The sequence below is a fragment of the Barbus barbus genome (assembly GCF_936440315.1).
Source record: "Barbus barbus genome assembly, chromosome: 49".
Taxonomy (NCBI): Eukaryota; Metazoa; Chordata; class Actinopteri; order Cypriniformes; family Cyprinidae; genus Barbus; species Barbus barbus.
Genome location: NC_136727.1, coordinates 15,512,715 through 15,535,458, shown reverse-complemented (window position 1 = coordinate 15,535,458; position 22,744 = coordinate 15,512,715).

Below are 22,744 nucleotides of genomic sequence, written 5' to 3'. Positions count from 1 at the left end.
ATGGTCATTGAACTAGCTTTTGGTACCTTTGGCAGTGTGGGCAGGTGCCAAGTCCTGCTGGAAAATGAAATCAGCATCTCCATAAAGCTTGTCAGCAGAAGGAAGCATGAAGTGCTCTAAAATTTCCTGTTGACTTCAGAAAACACAGTGGACCAACACCAGCAGATGACATGGCAGCCCAAATCATCACTGACTGTGGAAACTTCACACTGGACTTCAAACAACATGGATTCTGTGCCTCTCCAGTCTTCATCCAGACTCTGGGACCTTGATTTCCAAATGAAATGCAAAATTTACTTTCATCTGAAAAGAGGACTTTGGACCACTGAGCAACAGTCCAGTTCTTTTCTCCACAGCCCAGGTAAGACGCTTCTGACGTTGTCTCTGGTTCAGAAGTGGCTTGGTAGCCCTTTTCCTGAAGACGTCTGAGCGTGGAGACTCTTGATGCACTGACTCCAGCTTCAGTCCACTCCTTGTGAAGCTCTCACAAGTGTTTGAATCAGCTTTGCTTGACAGTATTCTCAAGCTTGCGGTCATACCTGTTGCTTGTGCACCTTTTCCTACCCAAATTCTTCCTTCCAGTCAACTTTGCCTTTAATATGCTTTGATACAGCACTCTGTAAACAGCCACCCCTTTCAGTAATGACCCTCTGTGACTTACCCTCTTTGTGGAGGGCGTCAATGATTGTCTTCTAGATCATTGCCAAGTCAGCAGTGTTCCCCATTATTGTGGTTTCAAAGAACAAGAGATACCCGGAATTTATACTGTAGGGATGGTCATTAATTGAAACTCAAATGTGAATATTCTAATATTTTGAGATACAGATTTTTGACTTTCATGAGCTGTAAGCTCTAATCATCAAAATTAAATAAAAACAACTTTTTACTTTACATGTAATGAATCTAAAATATATGAAAGTTTCACTTTTTGAAATAATTTACAAGAAAAAATTAACTTTTTCATAATATTATTTTTTTTTTTAGATGTACCTGTATTTTGGACGTAATGCCAATATTTGGATGTTTTATGCATCAATATGACAATTAATTCTGTCATGCACATATCAAAGTCTCCGGGTATTACCATGACACCATCCCTGTAGCTTTTGAGATGTATTGTATAATACTATTAGCCTACACAAACTATAATGAACAAAAACTAAAATACTACCAAAACATAAAGAAATACCTATAATAGAAAATAAATAAGTATTTAACACTGACATTTGGTTGAGTTAAATATTAAAAAGTCCCAGAAATAATTGTGTCCCTTACGAAAACTAACCATGTTTTATTATAGTAAAAGTGTAGTAACTGTGGTTTTTTTTTGGCCTATTGATTACCATTTGTATAACCACAGTTTTACTACAAATACCATGGTTAAACTATGATGTTGCAAAAACTATGGTTAATTTGGGTTTAACATGGTTAGCCTAACTATAGTAATGTATTTTTGTTTTATTTGTAGTAAAACTATGGTTAAATTTCATAAGGAGCGTAGCTGGACATGGTACTCTGGCAGTGTATTTTGGATATGTTATGTCAATATTTGGATATTTTATACATCAATATGACAATCATTCTGTCATGTGACCCTGGACCACAAAGCCAGTCATAAGGGTCAATTTTTGGAAATTGAGATGTATACACCATCTGAAAGCTGAATAAATATGCTTTCCATTGGTGTATGGTTTGTTAGCATCAGACAATATTTGGCTGAGATACATCTATTTGAAAATCTGGAATCTGAGGGTGCAAAAAAATCTAAATATTGAGGAAATCACCTTTAAAGTTGTCCAAATTAATATTTTAGCAATGCATATTACTAATGCATATCAAAAATGAAGTTTTGATATATTTACGTGAGGAAATTTACAAAATATCTTAATGGAACATGATCTTTACTTAATATCAAGTAATGATTTTTGGAAAAAAGAAAAATGGATCATTTTGATCCATACAGTGTATTTTTGGCTATTGCTACAAATATACCCGTGCAACTTAAGACTGGTTTTGTTGTCCAGGGTCACATATCAAAGTACACAGGTATTACCATGACGCCATCCCTGTATCGTAGTGCCACCTTAGAAGGTTCTTGTTAGGGTCATCATTTCATTGGTGTTATCAGGTCCAACCAGAATACACGTGGAATAAATTAACATATATATTAGACATTTGACAAGAATATACTGTGTTGATTAGACCTTCCTTACCTGACCTACTCGGATAATGGCTGTCGTGGTACATCAGTGGCTAGTCTGTAATGGCAAAAATAGAGATAACTCAAGTATGATGCAAATACCTCTGGCAGATCTGTTATCTTAACTATAAGCAGAATGTCCTTTCAATACTGTGGCTGAGATGATAGCCAGGTGGTGGTCTGTATTAAAGCACTGTCTGAGAATGCAGCTGAATGGTGTTATATGGTGCAAACCATTGCCATAAAGACAAGAAACATCTTGAGCAAAAGCTGCTATAATCATGGTTCAACTCCCTGAAATGAAGTGAGAAAAACCTACAGGCTTCCATAAAAGAACAGCAATAATCAAAAATACCTTAAAATACAGGGATTGATCCAGTATAGTGGTCTTCAAAGCATTTTGAGATTTGAAAAAAAAAAAATTATAATAATAAAACCTTTTTCAACACAATTCCTCCTGGACCATTTGTGTTACAAACATGATTAAGAAGATGTATTACATTTCTTGGTTGAAAATAAGATTTTTGTCTGTCAGAAAATGCCATAAATTACATTCTGATTAACCATACCTAGGGATCTTATTATCATACCAGTAAGCCACCAAGATACCACCTAAAACCCTCACAATAACTGCAACTTCAGGGTGGACAAGCACCACATTTTCTTTGGAAAAACCTAATTAAAAAGCTACAACCACACAAACACTTGCATGTATATAGAATCCTATTTTAGTGCTTGCAAAGACCCCTTCATTTCTGTTTCTTTTGTATTTCCCATCCCTCTCTCTTCGTCTTTATTGACCTTGCGGAGCACCCATGATTGATAGGTTGGGGACAATGTTATGGCAGGTTCCGTATGTTCTAGATTAATGATGAATGGCTCAGATTTACAGGGATTTGGCTGTAAAAGTGCCTCTGTTGAATGACCATCATAGATTTCAGTGCAATTTTCAAAGTAAAAGCTGTCAAAAAGTTGTTCAGGATGTAGGACATACTTAATCTGTTTCTTCTCAGTACCTTTGTTTTTTTTGTACTAACATTTTGTGTGTGTGTGTGTGTGTTTATTCTGTCCTCTACTGGACAAGAGCCGTTATGACAGATGCCTAACCACTCCCCAAAGTATCGTCCCACCCTGTTAGTCAATTTCCATGGACAACACATTTCTGACAGACATTGCTGATCTAGGATCAGGCTGGACCTGTCTTTTGTTACTTCACCTTAAAATACAAAACAGAGGCAGAAACACTGCAGTTGTAGTTTGACAGTCACCAGGGGGTATGACACCAGACCTTATTTAGTGTCTGCTTCAGACAGGGCGGCGTATGTTGTGACGGATGGTCTGGTCTGGGGCGAGGCAGGTGGAGGGAGGTGTTTTTTTGACTACCGCCAGATGACACTTGTCCCTGAATGTCCCAAAAACACACAAACAACCTCTGAAGTCTTAAAGTAATTTTAAAGGAATAATACATATTATTGATATCTTTGTTAATATGCAGTTCACATATTGTACTGCCAGTATCATTACTGAAATCAACATTTATATATATATATATATATATATATATATATATATATATATATATATATATATATACATATACATATCACATATTTTTTCATGGATTTGGGTCAATGGATCAAAATGCATTTATATTTTAATTACAATTATATCAATTGCACATGACCTTAAACAACCTTTTAAATAATTAAATGCTCTATGTATTAATTAACTGCTTTATGCAATGTTAATTATATCTACTTCTAGGATATGTTTTGAAACGAGATGATGAGTCAGACGGGCAGTATTTTTTCAGTATCAGCTTAACATATTTTATTTTATGAAATATATATATATATTTAATATATATATATATATATATATATATATATTACACTGTTAAAATATATACTAAAAAATCTATATACTTAGGTGTGGATAAAACTGAGGAAATTACGGTATCTATTACAGTCCACTTCATATAAAGTGTTTAAATCAACCTGTATTGATTTAAACACTTGTATTTCTGTAATGTATTGTTTATTTCACTAGATGGCGCTATGAAGAAGCATTTACTACAGGGGGAATGGGACAGCGCTTCTTTTCGTGACGCAGTGAACCTGTGGTCATGGTTGCATGCCATGTGCTCACTGCTTCTCTCAAACTGTAACGTGCCATTATCTTCCACGCAAATTTGTATTTACTAAGTTTGAGACTGCTTGTGATTGCTTGAGTATGTGAAGCCCAAGGAACTTGCTACAATGTTGTGGTACGTACATGCTTTACAACAGTACCAATATTTTCTTCATCATTTAAACGTTACACATTTCATAATTTCAAAAAACTCTGTAGACATGAATGCATTTATTCTATAACCAGAAATGTATTAACAGGGGTGCAAAGCAGAGTTATCCTTTCTAAAGAAAAAGTGTCACCCCAATTTCCACAAAGCGTGAACCACTGCCCATTGTGCTTGGTGTGTTTGTGGTGTGTGTGTGTGTGTTTATGAGGGAGGGAGTGTCTTTTTATAAACCCAAAAAACTCATTATAGTTTACGATCTGCACAAGAAAAATGTCCAAGTCAATGATGTGAATGATTGCCATCGTATGTGTTTTCTGATGCACGTTTTGTCTGTTGCCACAGGGAGAGGACAGCAGAGGAGAAAAACAGAGCAAGGGAAGTGAAAAATAATAGGAGTGTTCTTCTTGTGCTGTTTAATCTCCAGACAGTCCCTAATTTCTCTAATTATCAAGCTGCTAAGCAAACAGAGGCAAGCAAGCAGGAATTGGCCGTCTCCTGCGGCTTACACTTCGGGGGGTCGTGTCTAATTTGAGGGAAGACCCGGTCCATCTCTTGCATGAACACATCTAGGGCTAGCACACCCCTACCAGTGCGGCCCCTCCCTGTCGACCCCTACCCACACGCACCAGCTTTATGGCAGATGGCGTAGTTCACCCTCCCTCTGAACCTCCATTCCACCCCCACCCTCGGCAGCTTTTGTGCCCCTGTGCATGCAGTGTTAGGGGGCTGCGACAACAACAGCCCTCCCCACTGCTTCCACCCGCCCTGGCCCTATTGTAAGCAGGATTCAGGCTTCAGGCTTCATGCATGGCACCACGATCAGGTGCCCTAACAGGGTTGTCAGCACCCAAAAAATCGTTTTAATCCCAGTGGTTGTGCATCAGGGCCACTTGAGTTTGTAGTACTTTCCTGACACACTTGACCGGGTTTGATCCCCAACTACTGCCAGAATCATAGGAACATTCTAAAGGCCTGTCACAGTTTGTCGCAGAACTGAATGTTTTCAATTACCTACTATTAACTTCTTTGCTTAAAGTCATAAGTTACCAAATTCTACTTACCATTGCTTCCAATGAAGCTTATTTGGTTTGGTTCCTTTGCCGGGGTTCATTGATAGCTCTTCACCACAGCTACATTCCTGATCTAGGTCATGCATCAGGCAAAGACTCTGCTTGTACAAGAGTGTTGAGCTGTAAAAACCTTGAGAAAAGTTAAACAATTATACTCACCAGAGCCTTTGACCAGTGTAACTGAGACCATTGTTGTCTCTTCGCCAGGGTTTGTTCCTTTTTGTAGCTAAAAACTGCAAATATGGGCAAAGATTCTGCTTGGTCATGAGTGTTATGTAACTGCTAAGGGACTTCTGTTTCCCTGAGGTTATCTCCATGACAACAGGGTTCAAGTCTCTTGGGACTTTTGGCACACGCGACCCTTCTGCAGGGCAAGACCCCTGGGGCGTGGGGGTAGGTACACGTGTGGGTTAAAGGTCGCTAGACACTGAAAGCGAATTGGAACAGGGTTACGGTGACATGGGCCGAGGTCGCCTCAGAAAATGCCTTGCATCCATAGCATTAGTTGCGGTCAAAGAAGTCCTTTCTGGCCATCAAAACCGTGATGACCCTTGGAGCGGATGGCACACGCCACCAATTTAATCTTATAGACAACTAACTCACAATCCTGTTTCACCCTCAGCTTGGCTAGTTTCTTTCTTGAATAAATCTATGATTTTCTTATGCCAAGTAGGTGAATCTTTGCTTATGTTGCATTCTACTGCCCCTGGAGATTCTAGCAGAGATTTGCCAGAGTTTACTGTGGCCCCTCTCCAGGACCATAAACTCCTTCCCTGAAATTCACCTTCGACAGTGAGGGGGACACGTGTGACTCAGTGTTTTAGTGGGCAATGAATAGAGTTTTTGACCACTTCAACATTTACATTTGGCTACACCCTTGACCCTTTCCCTTCAGTTTCGGGCTACTTTCATGGTTTGGTCCTCACAGTGTTGGCAACAGAGCAAGGAGCCAAATAGAAGGTGGACAGGAAAAAAATCAATACTTTGTGTGTCCAGTGGCGTATACAGATGACAAATGCAGCAACATAAGACGCCAAGATCAGTTGGCCAATGTGGAGAGAGAGAGAGAAGAATGAAACGAGTATAAAAAAAATACAGGGAATGAGTTGGTAATAGAGTCAGGCCCCCACTCTCTCCTTCCTCTTCCCTTTGTTTTTCTTTTTCTTTTCTTGTGAACTGTAACGTGTTACTCAGTTCGTATTGTTATTTCCTGACAACCTGCTGACACTCATCCACCAACTCCTTGAAATTCTTGTTGCCTCTCCCACAGTCGTTCGTTCTTGGTTTCACATCCATATTTCTGTCTCACAGCCTTGCATATCATATTGTATAGTTACTATTTATTACTTTCTCCACAAGTTAAAAGAGTCTGGGAAGGAAAAGAAGAGAGAAGAGAAGGGTGTCGGGATGAGATTTGTGGCTGTGGTCATTCCAGCAGCTCTTGTCCCACCTGCCATCCATCCATGATGGAGGGGGTGAAATAAGAGTAGAGTGGGGAGCTGCATCTCTCTTTCCCTCGGCTAACTCACCCTGACAGGCGGGAACGCAGACTGCAGAAAGGAGGAGGACGACGAGGAGGGGCCTCAGCCCCCACCCTCCAATCAGGCGCTTCCTTCGCTCTCAGCCAGTGGCAGCATGGCAAAAACAGTAGCAGGGCTAAAGCTAGTGGTCCTCTCTTCTCCTCTCCTCTTCTGCCTTCTCTTTTCCTAACACTCTAGGCATGGAGTACTATTCCTCCATCTCCTGGGCGTCACGCCTCTCTCCTCCACCCTGGCTGACCACTGCAGTGCATCCACGAGGTACTCTCTCCCTCTCTATCTGATTTCCTTTCTCTCTTCCTTTGGCTCTCCCTCACATACATTCTCGTTGGCTTGTTGCTATCGTAGATTGTTCAAAATAACTTTTTGGTCAATGCAGTGCTGTCGGTGATCCTACTCGGTTTGTCCTAACGAAATAGGACCTGTTAATGTTGGAAATGACTATGTATTTCATTGCAAAATAGATCTTCACTCCACTTTTAATGCAACTGATCATCCTAAGTTCATTATGTTTCTCGTATCGGTTAATTTTTGCCTTGCATATTTTAAGCACCGCATTGCTCTCTGGGTTGTAAAGTAGTAAACAACCGTTTATGTATTGACCCCATCATGAACAGCAGGTGCTGTGGTGCAAAATATTCCATTTCTTTACACTTGATCGTAACTTAATGGAATTCAATTGCACAACTTTTCTTTTTCTATTTCAATGCGTATTCTAACATATTTAACTGTGCTGCCTGTTATGCATTAAACAAAGACTCTCTTTTGCTCGCTGTAGAAATGTGCATGAAATAAGCGGAACAGCATTATGCAGATATTTATTCACAAATGCATTTTCTGAGTGTTTTAGACACTGTTTTTACTACCACTGCATAAACAAAGTTCAGTTTTGATATCAGATATCCGTATAGAGCAGCATGGCACACTTACGCATGGCCTCTCAAATGGAGAACGCATTTCCAGGCTGCACATTTCTAAAACCAGTGTGTCCACCCCTATTCTGTCTCTTGTATTGATTGGTTAATGGCATTCTTTGTGGAGTGTGCCTCTCTGGACGTTAGCCCTTTTTGGCCCCCTCGCTGTATTTGTGTGTGTGTGTTTGGTCAATAGAAGGCCATTGAGGCCTGACCGATGGTCATCCTTCGGGGTTATTTGCTTTCACACCAAAGGTCAGGGGGGGTCATAAGAAGTCAGAGGGTAATAAGTTAACCCTGATAGGGCCAAGGTCACTCATAGCGTGACTCCAACGAAACCTAATCAATACTCCTCTCATACCATCCTCTTCCTCATATTCCGAGCAGGACTCTTTCCTTATTCTTAAAAAGTGATAAACAAGCACCATGTGGAGAACTAAAGGTGTTACAAATGTTCCTTGAAATACCTTGTAAATGTTTTATTTTAAGTATTATACCTTTTGTTTTAAGTCAAATGTTTTGCATAGGCTTGTAACAATTATTTTATTTTTTTTGGTTTTAAAGCCATTCAAAGATGTTCGTGTCGTCTTAGGTGCAGCAAGCCAATTGTTGGAGGCAGCGCAGGGCAACGCCCACCCGACAGATTTGTGAACCTTCTGGAAATTATTCACTCTGCGCTTCTGCACCTGCACATCTCGTTTTTAACCCTCATTCTTAAACTGATAATACTTTCATGAAATCTAATAACACTGTTAAAATTTCATATCCAAAAAAGACATGGCAGTAGTAAGTCTTTAGATTTACTGCAGTTTGCTGTGAATTTCGGCTTTACATCACAAGTCCTGAGAGAAAAACAGCTGGTGTTTGTCCACCATACCTTGCGATAGAGACCAACTAAGTGTTTAAACATGAAACAAGTACAAAAAATGGTAGTGTGGGAAGGTCACCGGCTGGGCCACTGCAAACGATAAGAGCCTCCATCTTCACTGAGTCAGCCATTTTACTACAGTACTAATCATCTTTTGGTCATCCAGCCTACACATGCTAAGAGTAACCCTGTTGTATTTACTTTTTTTTTTTTTTTACCAAGTGTAAAAAGATTTTCACTCAATTTTGAAAAGTTACGATAAAGTTCTCAATCTACAATAATCTACGAATACAGTGTTCGCTATATTTGAAAACCGAAAGGCGTGTGCATGCAGTCTGATCACAAATGCAGCTGTAATTCTCATTTAAAATGTATGGTTTTGTGAAAAAAAGAGAAAATGATAATGACAACATGGTACAGTAGTAAATGCACCCTTCCAACAAACTAGTTATGCCAATTTTTGTGTGAATTCTGCGTATCGAGAATTAAATTAGATTCGCTCGCAAAATTCAGAAAAGCTTTTTTTTCAATTGAGACAACATACGAGATGAACTGAATACTATGTTGAACTGATTTTTACGTATTCCCATAAATGCTGTCAGAATTGTTTGTACTGAGCAAATAAACTGTATTAGACTCCTTTATGGTTATAACCTTTGATCTTGTAGCATTGAAGCCAGGTTGATGAGCTTTACGACACCAGACTTTACAAAAAAAGACAAAAACTAACCAAAACGCATACTTAACTAGTAAGCAGATGCACAAGAATCTTTTGATCATCTCATAGTGTTAGAAACAGGTTAAGGAATTTACAACAATACCCCCCCCCCCCCCCCCCCCCCCCCAAATTAAAATTCACAAAAATGAACTACGAATTCAAAATAACATACACGCACGGTATGTTAGTGTACACCATGCTGTCAAAACAGATGCGTTAGCTCATTAACCTGAACTCCTTATGGCTCACCGAGGGGAACTTTGGAAGATCTGTATTATAATACAGGCTATGTGGGATATACTTCTGTAAACATAACCCTACTGAACAGTGTCACCCCTTTTACCAGGCCAGATACACTCAGTGCTCTTTAACACGCACATACTACATTCCTCCTGTCCCGCCGGACAGAACAAGGGGAAAGAGGGAAAAGGGAAGTGTTTTTTTCCACATTTTTCCATCTCAATAAATTCTCCTAAATGATCGTAGCTCTCTCAAGAAAACCAAGCAATGGTTAAACAGGAAGAAGTGACCTGCAGGGTGGAACGCCTATCAGGCAGGCTGAAGATAGATCAATGAAGGGGGGCTATTGGAAGAAGGAGAGCCGTGTGCTGCTCTACAGTCAGAGAGATAGGGTGGGATTTCACAGGCTAGCAGCACATGCTCTCACCACGCCGAGAGCTGAAAGACGTATAGTACACTTGTGTGTTTGCAGTAGAAGGCCATGGCATCTTTGGACTGTCACTTTTGAGGATAAGGCAAGGTAAGATGCCTTTCCGATAATATCCTGAAATTATCCCACTGTTGCACCTGTATGTTTAGACAGGGCTCAAACGATAGATTTCGAAATCGAAAAGTGCTGCGCAAAAAGTGTTTAGTGCATGTTGTACAATGTTACTTCAATGTACGTTTTGCAGATTTGCTCATTTTATTCATTTATTTTTCCCGCAAAAAAATGCTTTGTCACCATGGGCCCCTGGCCCATATGGCACCGCCAGTAATTCAGTTGATTGCAGTAATGCATTCATTGATTGATCACTGAAGCCACTACTGTACAAGCACATCTGCTCACTTCAGAATGAAACGAAAACGAACATTTGTTTTTTTTATGAAATAATAATAATAATGATAATATGACATAATACTACAACTACAACTAATAATATCTTTTAATATTATATTACAAAATTTTTATTATTTTAAAACATTAACGTAAAAATTTAATTAATTAATTGATTCTGCCCACCGCATGCTATAGGTCAATCAATTTTATTTATTTGTAGTAGTTTTCTAAAATATAGGAATGGGAATACATTAAAATGCACATTTATTTGTGTAAATTAGACATTTTAGACAGCAATACATGTTTTTGGCTGGTGGAAATTGTCACAGGTACAGCTTCAAAAACAAACATGAGACATAGTGTGTAAATGTGCACGTATGTATTACTGTGTGAAATATACAGTATAGGTTATGTTGTAAATGTTGCATTTGTTTGATTCTAGAGTGGTTAAGTTTAGGCAGGGGGCCGATCACAAAAGGCTTCTTTTGTCTGTAAGCTATCACTAATTAAAGATGACTATTGCTCTAATTACGAAAACGTCTAAGACGTCCAGGGAGTTGGAAAACTTCAGAGAACACAATATAGCAGTCCTCATTAAGTGCAACAAATTGGATCCTTCTGTCAAGGACTGGTCATATTGTGTTTTTTTTGTTTTCAATTTTCTACCAGACAATACGACGACAGAGGGGGGTCCCAGGCCACATCCACTGCCAGAGCTGTTCTACTTTTTCAATTGTTTTTTTCCTCTCGCCCTTTGCCCCTGGTGGGAAAGTATTTAGGACTTTAGGTCTGTGACAAATACAAATGTCATCCCTGCTCAAGTCTGCTGTGATTGTTTGTGGGCAAACCAGTGCTCGGAGGTCTTGAGATGTTGCCTTACAGTGGGAGGAGATGCTGGGAATGGCTCCGTATTCTTCACACGCCACCTTTGGTCAAGCCCAAGTTCTGGAACACCGCTGGCCTTTCCTTAACAATACCACTCCCCACACAGGGGGTCCCCTCGAACCCAGAGCTCAAACTAATTCACATAGAAACACCATTGTACAGTAAAAAGCCTTTTGAATACGACCACCAACTGACACATCTCATCTCAGTTTAAGGGCTGGAGAAAAGTGACTCAAAAACAAGTAACAATAAAAACGAAATGTATCGAAAATGGAACTGTGTAGATTTGGTATAGTGGAAAAACAAAAACAAATTCATATATTTTTTTAACTAAAACAACTGCGCTTTTGGAAAACATCGATATTCAAAAAGCATTCGCCACTAGAGAGTTAATGGGAGAGGCACGTTTTTGTTTTGAAACGACCAACTTTGAAATACAACGTAATACAAGCTAATGGATTAGGCTAAAACTGTAATGTTTTCTTGCGTTTTTTAAAATATTTTTAAAAAAAGAGCCATGTTCACACCTATTTGAAACCTTTTTGTCAGAAAACATTCACGGAGCACAAAGCAGATTGACAAAAACATTAGGTGACAGTTGTAACTCAGTATCAGACGTTCAGCTTATCGGTTAAACATAAAAACTACAAAAATCATCTCACTTTTTTCCGACATGGACCATTGTTGACCTAGTTTTACCTAGTGAAATATTTCATGTTAAGTATATTACAAATACATATGTATGTGCTTAATAAAAATAATAATGTTAAATAAATTTATGTGCTTAATAATAAAAACCCTGCAATTATACTTTTTTTTTTTTTGTATACTAAACCGATATACTCGATGTCTGCTAAATCAGAATAACTAATTTTGTACTTAATTCTGTTAATTGTGCAGAAGTAGTGCTGAAGTCCAACTAAAGATATACTGAAGTATATTTGATTGTGCTAAAGTGGAACTATTGCAAGTATACTTCAGGTACACTTAAGTGCATATTTTGAACTTAAAAACCAGTATTATTCAAAGATTATAAAATCTTCATCAACAGGGACATTAAAACACATTTTAGACTTAATATTAATAAATGCATTGTGCACAAGTAGTACTACAAATAAAGTTTAATTATAATTTTTATATCAGTAAGTCTTGAGAGATATGACAGTAAATATGATAATAGGTTTGAACTAAAATATAAATTTTTTACTAGGGTTGACTAAATATCTCGATTGAGCGAACACACTTGCCATCAGATTGGATTATTACTAGAAAAATAATAATTTTCTTTGGTAATTGACAAGTATTTGTGCTGCGAACAGCACACATCAGGCAATGAATGTCGGTCAACAAATTTGAACAGATCGATAGATAATTTTATTTCTAATTTATTTCAGCATCTTAAAAACTATAATAAAATGCTATTGATCTTTAATGTACAACCTTAGTGTGTATTAATTTTGGGGTGTGTTTAATTAAAACTATAAACTGCAACATACTGAAGTGCTCACGTTTTCACTTTCTCAGCAATCGTTGAAATGGTCAGTATAAAGCTAAGCCCCTCATGCTTTGTAAAAGGTCTGCTAGTTTGGGAAGAACTGGCCTTTGATCTGGCCTACACGACTTAGTCTAGCAAACACACAACGGCTACTCTCTCTCTCCCTCCCTCTTTTCCTCTCCCTCACTCCTTTCTTCCGTCTTTCTCAATTTGTTGCAGTGTTCAGTGGTGTCAAAGGACCCGAGCTGTGACTCTAAAGAAGAGACGGCGAGTGGGACATACACATCGGACGCTCTGACAATGCCAGCTCAGATTCCTGTGAGTTTACCATGGCGACCAGTGGGCCCTGTCAGCAGCGGGGATCACGGTCTTGCAGAGGAAGGGTGTGTATGTGTGTGTGTAGTTGAGGGGGTGTGGGGTTATTGGGGGACACACGCCAGATGCCTTGGGGAGACGCCCTTCAGCTCACCAGCTGGGAGAGGCTAAACTGCCCCTCACGCGACGGTTTTCGGCCTTAACGGATTAGAGTGTTTGTTTACGGCACACTTGGGTCATCATACGCTCATCAACACAAAAACAATAATAATATAAAATAGTGCTTTTGAGCTGGTTTTGTTTCAGGACACAGATTTTACAGTAGACATGATGTGGTGACACAAAACTAGCAAAATTGTTTATCGTATAAAAAAAAATTAAAAAGTTCTTAAAGTTACCAGTCAGATCAAAATGCTCAATTCTTATTTATGGGGTACTGGAATTTTAAATAAATACTTCCCCCTTACATTCTTAATAGTAAAGATTACAATAGGGGTTTTTACAGCGATGCCATAGAATAACTATTTTGGTTCAATTTTGAAATATATTTTCGAACCCCAAAACATTTTGGTTCCCCAAACAACCTTTTTGCAAAATTTTCTTAAAAGAACAATTTTTTGACAATCATTTCATCCCTCCAACAACCTGTAATTCACATTAGATTGAAAAATGACAATGATGTAATCAGTTCCTGATAGACAAAATCAAGTCCTGCCCCCCAATTTTTTATTTTTTGCTCATTCGAGAAGACATTTCTTTTGGATATGAGTCAAAAAAAGAGCTAATTGTTTCATGCTGACTTTAAAATCAAACATTGACATTTATCAATATTAGCCCAAAATAATGACATAGACTGAACAAGAAAATTGTTGTTTGATAAATTTGATAGTTTCACAACATTTAATAATTCATGCTAATAAAACACGGCCGGTGCAAACCATGTTTATCCTGCAAACTATATTTAATATAGTCTACGATGCATTTATTTTACCTTGAAAAATTTCATTCATGGTTCTCGAAGATAAGAGCATTTCATGCAAACTGTCCATGTTAGCATCCTTGCCAAAATACTACTAAGTTTGATTTTGAAGACAACATGACACAACAATTTACTGTATTTGCATGTTATCAGTCTTATTACAGCAATTGTATTTTGCATTGTTTTGATTCTGCCACATTTGATAAGAATTTACCTACTTTTGGGTCGCAATCCACCATTTGAGAACCAATGCTCAGTTTAAACCCAACCTCTTTGTTATTGACTAGCATCACAACAAAGACGCAATGGACCGACTGGGTAATCTCTGCAGGCAACTGTGATGTGATTACAGTCTCACATTGACCTGTAGGGGTTGAGTAGTCTGTTTACACCCAAAACCTAAGAGAAAACTACATCCGCTGTACCTGAATCGGCCTTTTACTTCAACACTACATCTGTGCTAATCTCAAAGCTAAAATGCTAATCTGTTGTTTTGCAATAACCGCTGCAATTTACACTAAAATGTTCAAACATGCATCTTATAGTGTACAGAGGAGCTAAAGAAGTTCATGAATGTATTACTATCTCTGGGATGTGAACATCTGCGCACCCCCTGCTGGAGGACTGGTGGCTGAGTTTTGGCATAATCTCAGCTGGCAACTGTGAGTAGTGTGTCACCCCTCTCACAGGCGCTGCTGGGGTTCTGTCACACACAGCACTCGCACACCATGACGAAATAACATTGGTCTCCATCGGACAGAAGAGAGCAACCTGTGGATGAGAAGTCAAAGTATAATAGAATTACCCTGAAATCTGAAATGTAAATGTTGAAAGTGTTTGTAATTCATTCATAATATTATTAGCTCACAGACCAATTCCTAACTACGATCCATCCCTTCACCTGTGAGAATTTTCTGATGTTGGTGATACTGCATCAGGAACTGATTGGATGATATCTAGGAGCCATCAGTTCTTGATGCACTCCCTTCAGCATCGAAAGAGACACCCGCTAGTCTTTTAACTTTTACAATCCACATGGATGTCAGTGAACAGTATTAAAGTGTAAGTGAGATGATACTGTAATTGTTTTGAACAGTTTTTATAGATATTAAAGATGCAGAATGCAATTACCTATCCGCTAGTGGCAACAAACTGAATTTATAGGCCTAGTTTGTTTGTTTAAGCGGCCAGATATAGTAATATTGCTGTATTATTGCTGTGGGTGGTTATTTGTCTTACTTGTAGAGTTAAAACACATCATATGACACATTGTACATTGTTTTGTGCTTTACTTTTTCATAACGAGTTTTCCACTGTTTTCAATAAAGACATGTATTTTATTTATTTTTCTGAATATAAATGTAAATTTCTTCTGTTCATATGACACCAGTTCTTTAACTTTAACTAAGAGACATACAGTCAAACCAAAAAAATATTCAGACACCAGACATCATTTTTTAGTGGGTGCAGGAGGACGCTATAGTTTATTATAAGAGAGGATAGCAAAATAAAGTGACACATTATACCCAAAAATTCTTCATACAGCGAACTACCAGTAAAATTGATATTTGGGACCAAAAATTATTCAGACACTTTGATTTGATCTAAAGTTGTATTATCTAATTGTGTACTTAAATTTAACAGCTGACAGCAATTCAACCTAATTCATTACATAGCCTAACTTTCTAACCAAGTTAGCTGACATTATCAAGATTTTTCTTCTGACACTGTTTAACTCTGAGTTCTTGTAATATTTTATTACCATTTTCTAAACTATAGCGAATAAATTATGAAAATGTTGAAGGTGTCTGAATAAATTTAGGTTTGACTGTACCATTGTTCTTATTTTTATACATAGCCTACAAATAGCCCCATAAACCATAGAAAAGGCTTAAGCCTAGTCCTAGACTAAAATGTAAGTCTGAGCTGTTTTAACTGAAATAAACTTGGACTGATTGATGTTAAAATATATCAGTGCCTTTGTTTTGTCTCAAGATGCACACCAGTAATGGGTTTTTTTTTCTAAGCACGTTTATAAAAATCACTTAAATGTCCTAATTGAACTATGGCCTAATCCTGGTTTAGTGAAACCGGGCCAAAGTATTCTAACACTTACAGTAAGCCACACTTAAAATGTCTGAATGTCACTGCATTAGAGGATAAAATATCTATAAATATTAGTTATTTTTTTAAATGCCATTTGCCATGCCTTTTGGTTCGGCATTTCACATTTTAAGAGTGGTCTCGATATAATGTGGGTTTTCCCTGAGAAATGGTACAGCGCTCTCTGCCGGTTAACTTCAATCATTGAAACAGTCTGAGCTGCAGAGGCCTGTTGAGTAAACATTACAATTCTGAATTTTTATACAGTTGGTTGTATGTAAAACACATAAAAAAAATATATTAACGAGGGAAATAGCAAAAGGATGCACTGCATCTGTCATGCGCTACAAGTAGTTTGTGCTGCTGCTTATTATCCTGGTGGCCACCAAATGCATTACCACTGATCAGCACCTGGAGTAACTCCACTCTGCTTGAGGTCACTCTTAAAATTGTTTGCAGTTCGAGAGTGTCAAGATTGTAGCATCGTCCTTCAAACAACATCAGTTGAACAACTGAAGAGTTAAAAACACCGGCAGCTCATATGAGCTCGAAGGGAGGCAGAATTAAACGCACCAAAAATGTGCGTAATTTGGATTCGGATGATGCGCCCTCACTAGCGCAATCAATAATCGACGAGCAGCCAAATATTATGCCTGCCGGGCGACAGTTAGAGAAGACACCTCCATCTAAAAGTGAAAGAGTAACAACAAGCCCTCCCAGCAAACCAGATGGTTCTCCAACATCAGAACAAGTGGTCAAAGATGAGCCATGTGGCCAGGTAAACAAACAAACACACAACGATAGTATTTTATCAGTGGGCCATTCGTATTTCTCATATACACACACAAATGTGTATGACATAGAGCTTTTATTATTTTTCATGTATTCCTTTTTTTATCATGATAATATTTTGGCCTGACCAAATGTCCTGAATATGTTGGATTGATAGGCTTAACCCATATGGTGAGCACAATTCTAAATATTATTCCTGCTCTATGGCATGCGAATAATTAAATAACCCTGAGATTAAACAAACAAAAAAACATGTCTGAATATTTGATAGTAAAATAATGTACTGTAATAATAATTATTATTAAGTCATAATTATTAATGTTATCCAACATTGTTATTTTTGGGAGTCTTGTTTAATTGTAAAGCTACAAATTTTTCACTTGAGAATGAGAAAGGTTTAATTATTATTCAAATAATACACTGTTTTTACAAACCCACCAACTTCGTTTAACTTATTAAATTGACAGTTGTCAATATCAGCCCAAAGCTAAACATGTAAATTAATAAATATGAAATTAAAGCTATAATTTTCTCTCTCTCTTTCAAAAAATTTAAATGTATTAATTTTTACTTAGGATGAAAATATGCAGTTTGTTAAAACGATTATTTAAATGTCATATATTTAGTAATCACTTCATAAAAGTTCTTAATGAGTTAAAAATGTATTTTCAAGGAAATAACTAAACCTACAAAAATCTTTCCAAGGAAATAACTAAACCCCTTTCTTGCAATGGATCAAATGAAGTTCTCCAGCACCCTAAAGTTAAAGATGAAAGGAAGTCGGTCAGGAGGTCTATTTCTACAGCTGCATCAGGTGATTTCACATGTTCACTGACATAATTAATCATATTCACACATCTCTCTATGTTCTTATATTTGTTAGTAATGGTACCGCACCACATATACTCACTGTTTCTTGTTCAGTATGATTTAATTGCTTTAATATTCACTTTCATGACTGTCCAGCAACCCTTGGGGATCCCGATCCTGATATCTTCATCCAGGGAATGCAGGGATACAAATGGACAGACACAGACCTGGAGTTTGTCTATCAAACCAAATGGAAAAAGCGAGTTCAACAGGCACAGGTCAATGAATGCATGTTTTCGGAAGGAATATTAGTGCACTGCATAGTATACACTAAATACTGCATACTATTTTTAAAATGACTACATGTTAAACATTTCCAATTATATCAAATGCTGTCTAGTTATCTCAGAAAAATCTCAGCTTATTCGCCATATGTTTATTCCAATATTTACATAAAATTGTATTTAAAACCACTGTTTATATTACTTATTAATTTGCATAACGAAATTTGTGAAAATATAGTAGGTCACCTTCTATTCTGTACACACAGAAATTTTGCATATTGCACACAGTATACATACAAAATGTCACATCCTCTCCTTATTTTCCCATTGATGCTTAAACCGATAATTGTTATTAACATTTCCTTTTCATCTTGAGAATTAAATTGAACCAAGAGGACATTTTCATGACCATTTTCTGGTTTACAGCAAGAGTTAAGTGACTTGCAGAAGTCTCTGAAGAGCATGAAACAAATACGGGACATGGGCTTTGCTGCGCTTGACAAAATACAAACAGAGCTTTCTAAGGTAATACATGACACTTTTATAATGCATTTTGTCACTTCATAGCCACCATTTTCATAATGTGAGGCTTGTGAATCACCTGTCAGATCTCGATCTTAATGTTTGTGGCTCTGGTGTTTGAGGTGGCGTCGTGTGAACGTTTACAGCAAATTTCCATGGAAATACTTCTGAGGTCCCAGAGCTCTAGTCAGCTGGAAGGGCATAATCTTAAAGCTCTCCTTGCCAAGCTAAAGGTTGCTGATGTGCACTGCACTACTGCTGAGGAGAAGGCAGAGGTCAGCAAACTCAAGAGAGAGCTGGAAAAAGCACAAGTATCGAGGTATTAACCAGACAGCTTGCACACAATGAAAGAATGGCTTTTCTAATGGTACTTACCCATGCAAAACTCACTAGCATGATGCTAAAATGTTGCCATGTGGTTGCTGGAGTGTTCTGGGTGGTTTCCTAGTCTTCTGTGTCCCTACTTATATGTCTGTAAGATGTTTTGCCTGTTTTATTGTCCACCAGAAGAAACCCGTTAGCTCAATCGCTAAAATCAGTTCTACATCTCTTCTCAACATGAATTTGTTGCTGCAGATTACCAGGGTGTAGATTTTTGATACATCTACATTTATTTTGTTTGCAGAGAAAAGGAGGAGAGACTCATGAAGGACATTGACAGCTATGAGGAGAACATCAAACAAATCAAGGTAACTGCTAGCAAGAGCACATCCTCACTCATTATTGGAAATATATTTTGAACGTTTCGCTCTTAAGATGATCCTTTTTTGTGTGGGAAGGTAAACGTAGATACGCTGAAAGCAGAAATATCTGCTCTGGAATCCCAGCTGTCCAGTAAAAAGGTTAGTGGATCACTTTTGACAACCGTTTGCTATGTCCTAGCTGATACTTTTAGTACTTATAAATCGATGCAAAATCGATTCGTGGATAGATTCTGAGATCTTCCAAATGCATTGCGATACTCTCTGGAATCTTAGATTTTAACAGCAGATGACGCTCTACTCTATTTTTTTTTAATCCGCACACTCAAATGCTTATGAAGAAGAGTCTTGCGCTTGTGGGTTTGGCCGAGTCAGGTAATTTCACCTCAGCTCAGAATGCTTTTATGACGCGAGATTAATGTAAACACTGTGAACACCCTTGTAATTCACTTCAAACTTTTCGAATTTTATGAATGATTATTTTAGGTTCAAGTGTGTGTAAGGATTTGGAAACGAGCAGAGTACGGATGTTTCTAAAGCATGCCGTGCCATCTGCTGTTCAAAACTTAGCTCAGAAACAACTTGAGAAAGAATCGCGATGCATTTGGAAATCTCAGAATCGATGCTGAATCATTTCTCGATTCGTGATGCATCGATTTATTTCCCCAGCCCTACTTAGTAGACATTCAAACAGAATAAAGGCCTGTTACAACAATGACAACAACTGTAATGTCAACAATAACTGTAATAATCATTTTAATTGAGAGGAATTTTCCATACTGCTATAACTATAACAGAGAAATGATACCATTGGAAACACTTATAGAAAGTTATTTTCCAGCTAATGAATGATAAGAACATTGACAGCCAATCAAAATCCACTTTAAAGAGTTTGAGAAGTGGCACGCGACAAAATTGCAGTGAGCTTATAATAAACAAAACATTATCCTCTGTTAATGAGAATGCTAATATAGTTATTGTTCTTGGTGTGAACGGCCTACACATTTTTAGTCAATTAAATTTGCTTTTGACTCTTGTAGGAGACACCACAGTCCGCTAAACCACAGCAAAAAGGCCACAGAGGCACCAATCCCTCAACTGCCCCTAATCCCCCAAAAACCCCTTTAGACCCCAAACCCCCTGCCTCTCCTTCTGCTCCAAAAACCTCCAAAGCTCCTGCTGCTCCAAAAACCTCCAAACCTACTGCCACCCTGAGAGCCCAGACTGCCTCCAAACCTCATGCCTCACCTCCTGCGCTAAAAACCTCAAAATCTCCTGCTCCCAAACCCTCCAAATCCACTTCTGCTGCTCCTGCTCCCAAACCCACTTCCGCTCCTCCTGCGACAAAACCCTCCATACCCACTTCCGCTCCTCCTGCGACAAAACCCTCCATACCTCCACCCGCTTCTCCTGCGACAAAACCCTCCAAACCCACTTCCGCTCCTCCTGCGACAAAACCCTCCAAACCCACTTCCGCTCCTCCTGCGACAAAACCATCCAAACCCACTTCTGCTCCTCCTGCGACAAAACCCTCCAAACCCACTTCCGCTCCTCCTGCGACAAAACCCTCCAAACCCCCACCCACTTCTCCTGCGACAAAACCCTCCCAACCCACTTCTGCTGCTCCCGCGACAAAACCCTCCAAACCTACTTCCGCTCCTCCTGCGACAAAACCCTCCAAACCCACTTCTGCTCCTCCTGCGACAAAACCCTCCAAACCCACTTCCGCTCCTCCTGCGACAAAACCCTCCAAACCCACTTCTGCTCCTCCTGCGACAAAACCCTCTAAACCCACTTCCGCTCCTCCTGCGACAAAACCCTCCAAACCCACTTCTGCTCCTCCTGCGACAAAACCCTCCAAACCCACTTCTGCTCCTTCTGCGACAAAACCGTCCAAACCCACTTCTGCTCCTCCTGCAACAAAACCCTCCAAACCTCCTGCCACCCTAAAAGCCCAGACTACCTCCAAACCTACCACTGCCCCAGAAGTGCCAGAGGGTGATGTCAGAGGCCTCCGCCGCTCGAAAAGAATCACTGGTAAGAAAAAGTAGTGAAGAATCTGCTCAGAAATGTTCCTGATCAGTTCATTCCTCCAGCTCAGGAAGTTGTCTTCATATGTTCTTACTCTCATTCAGGACAAATGTCTTTTTGAAAACCTTTTAATTTGCAATGATGTAATTTAGGCTTTTAGACTTAGAGGGAGTAGTTTGGTGCCCTCTAGTGGATATTTTGAGTTTATCATTTATGGACAAATCGGATGTAATTCTGTCTAATGGTGTAACCACACATTAATGTAGTTTTTTTTGTTACTCCACATGTTGAGTTTTTTTTTCTGTGGAGATGAATAAACATTTTTTTCAACCCTCTATAAAGCCATCTGGGTTGTGTGCTGTAGAAGGAACACTGGAGAGTTGTCATTCAGAGTTGGGGAGTAACTAGTAACGTGACAAAATTACATAATTTAATTACAAAATAAATGTAACTGTGATCTGTTACAGTTACTGAGAAAAAAAAGTGTAATTCAATAACAGTTATGTTAACGGAAAATGTTAACGATTCCAAAGGGGGTTACATCTGAATATTTACACACACAGATTTGATTGATTTCTTTCCCAAATTGCATTGACTGCTCAAAAATGAGACACCAATAAGAGTTTAGGACAATAGGACGCATGCTTCTTTGCTAACTGTTTTATTTCCTGTTTGGGTTGATGTACGTATATACTTTATTTTTTAAGATAAAATATTTTTTTTTTTCCAAGGCATTGTTAGATGCCAGTGTTTCCTGTCACAGCTATGCAAAATACCTGTATTTAACCTCAGAATGATCTCAAAGTAAAAAGAGGTGATAAAGTCTGATTTTGTGGTGGCTGCTTTAAAATTAAATTATTACAATCTTAATTCTAGTGAAGGAATTTAAAAGGTCTGAAAGTAATCAGTGTTGAGCACTACGGTAAGGTTTACCCTGCCTGCTCTAAATGTTTGAAAATGATTAACAGTTGAAAACTTTTATTTGAAATGTACTCAAAGTAATCAAATATAATCAGTTACATTTAATAAAGTAATTGGAATAGTTGCACTACTTATTACATTTTAAATAGGGTAACTTGTAATCTGCAAACTATTATATTTCCAAAGTAACCTACCCAAAACTGGTCATTTTACAACCCGAAATGTTGATGTTTTTTAAA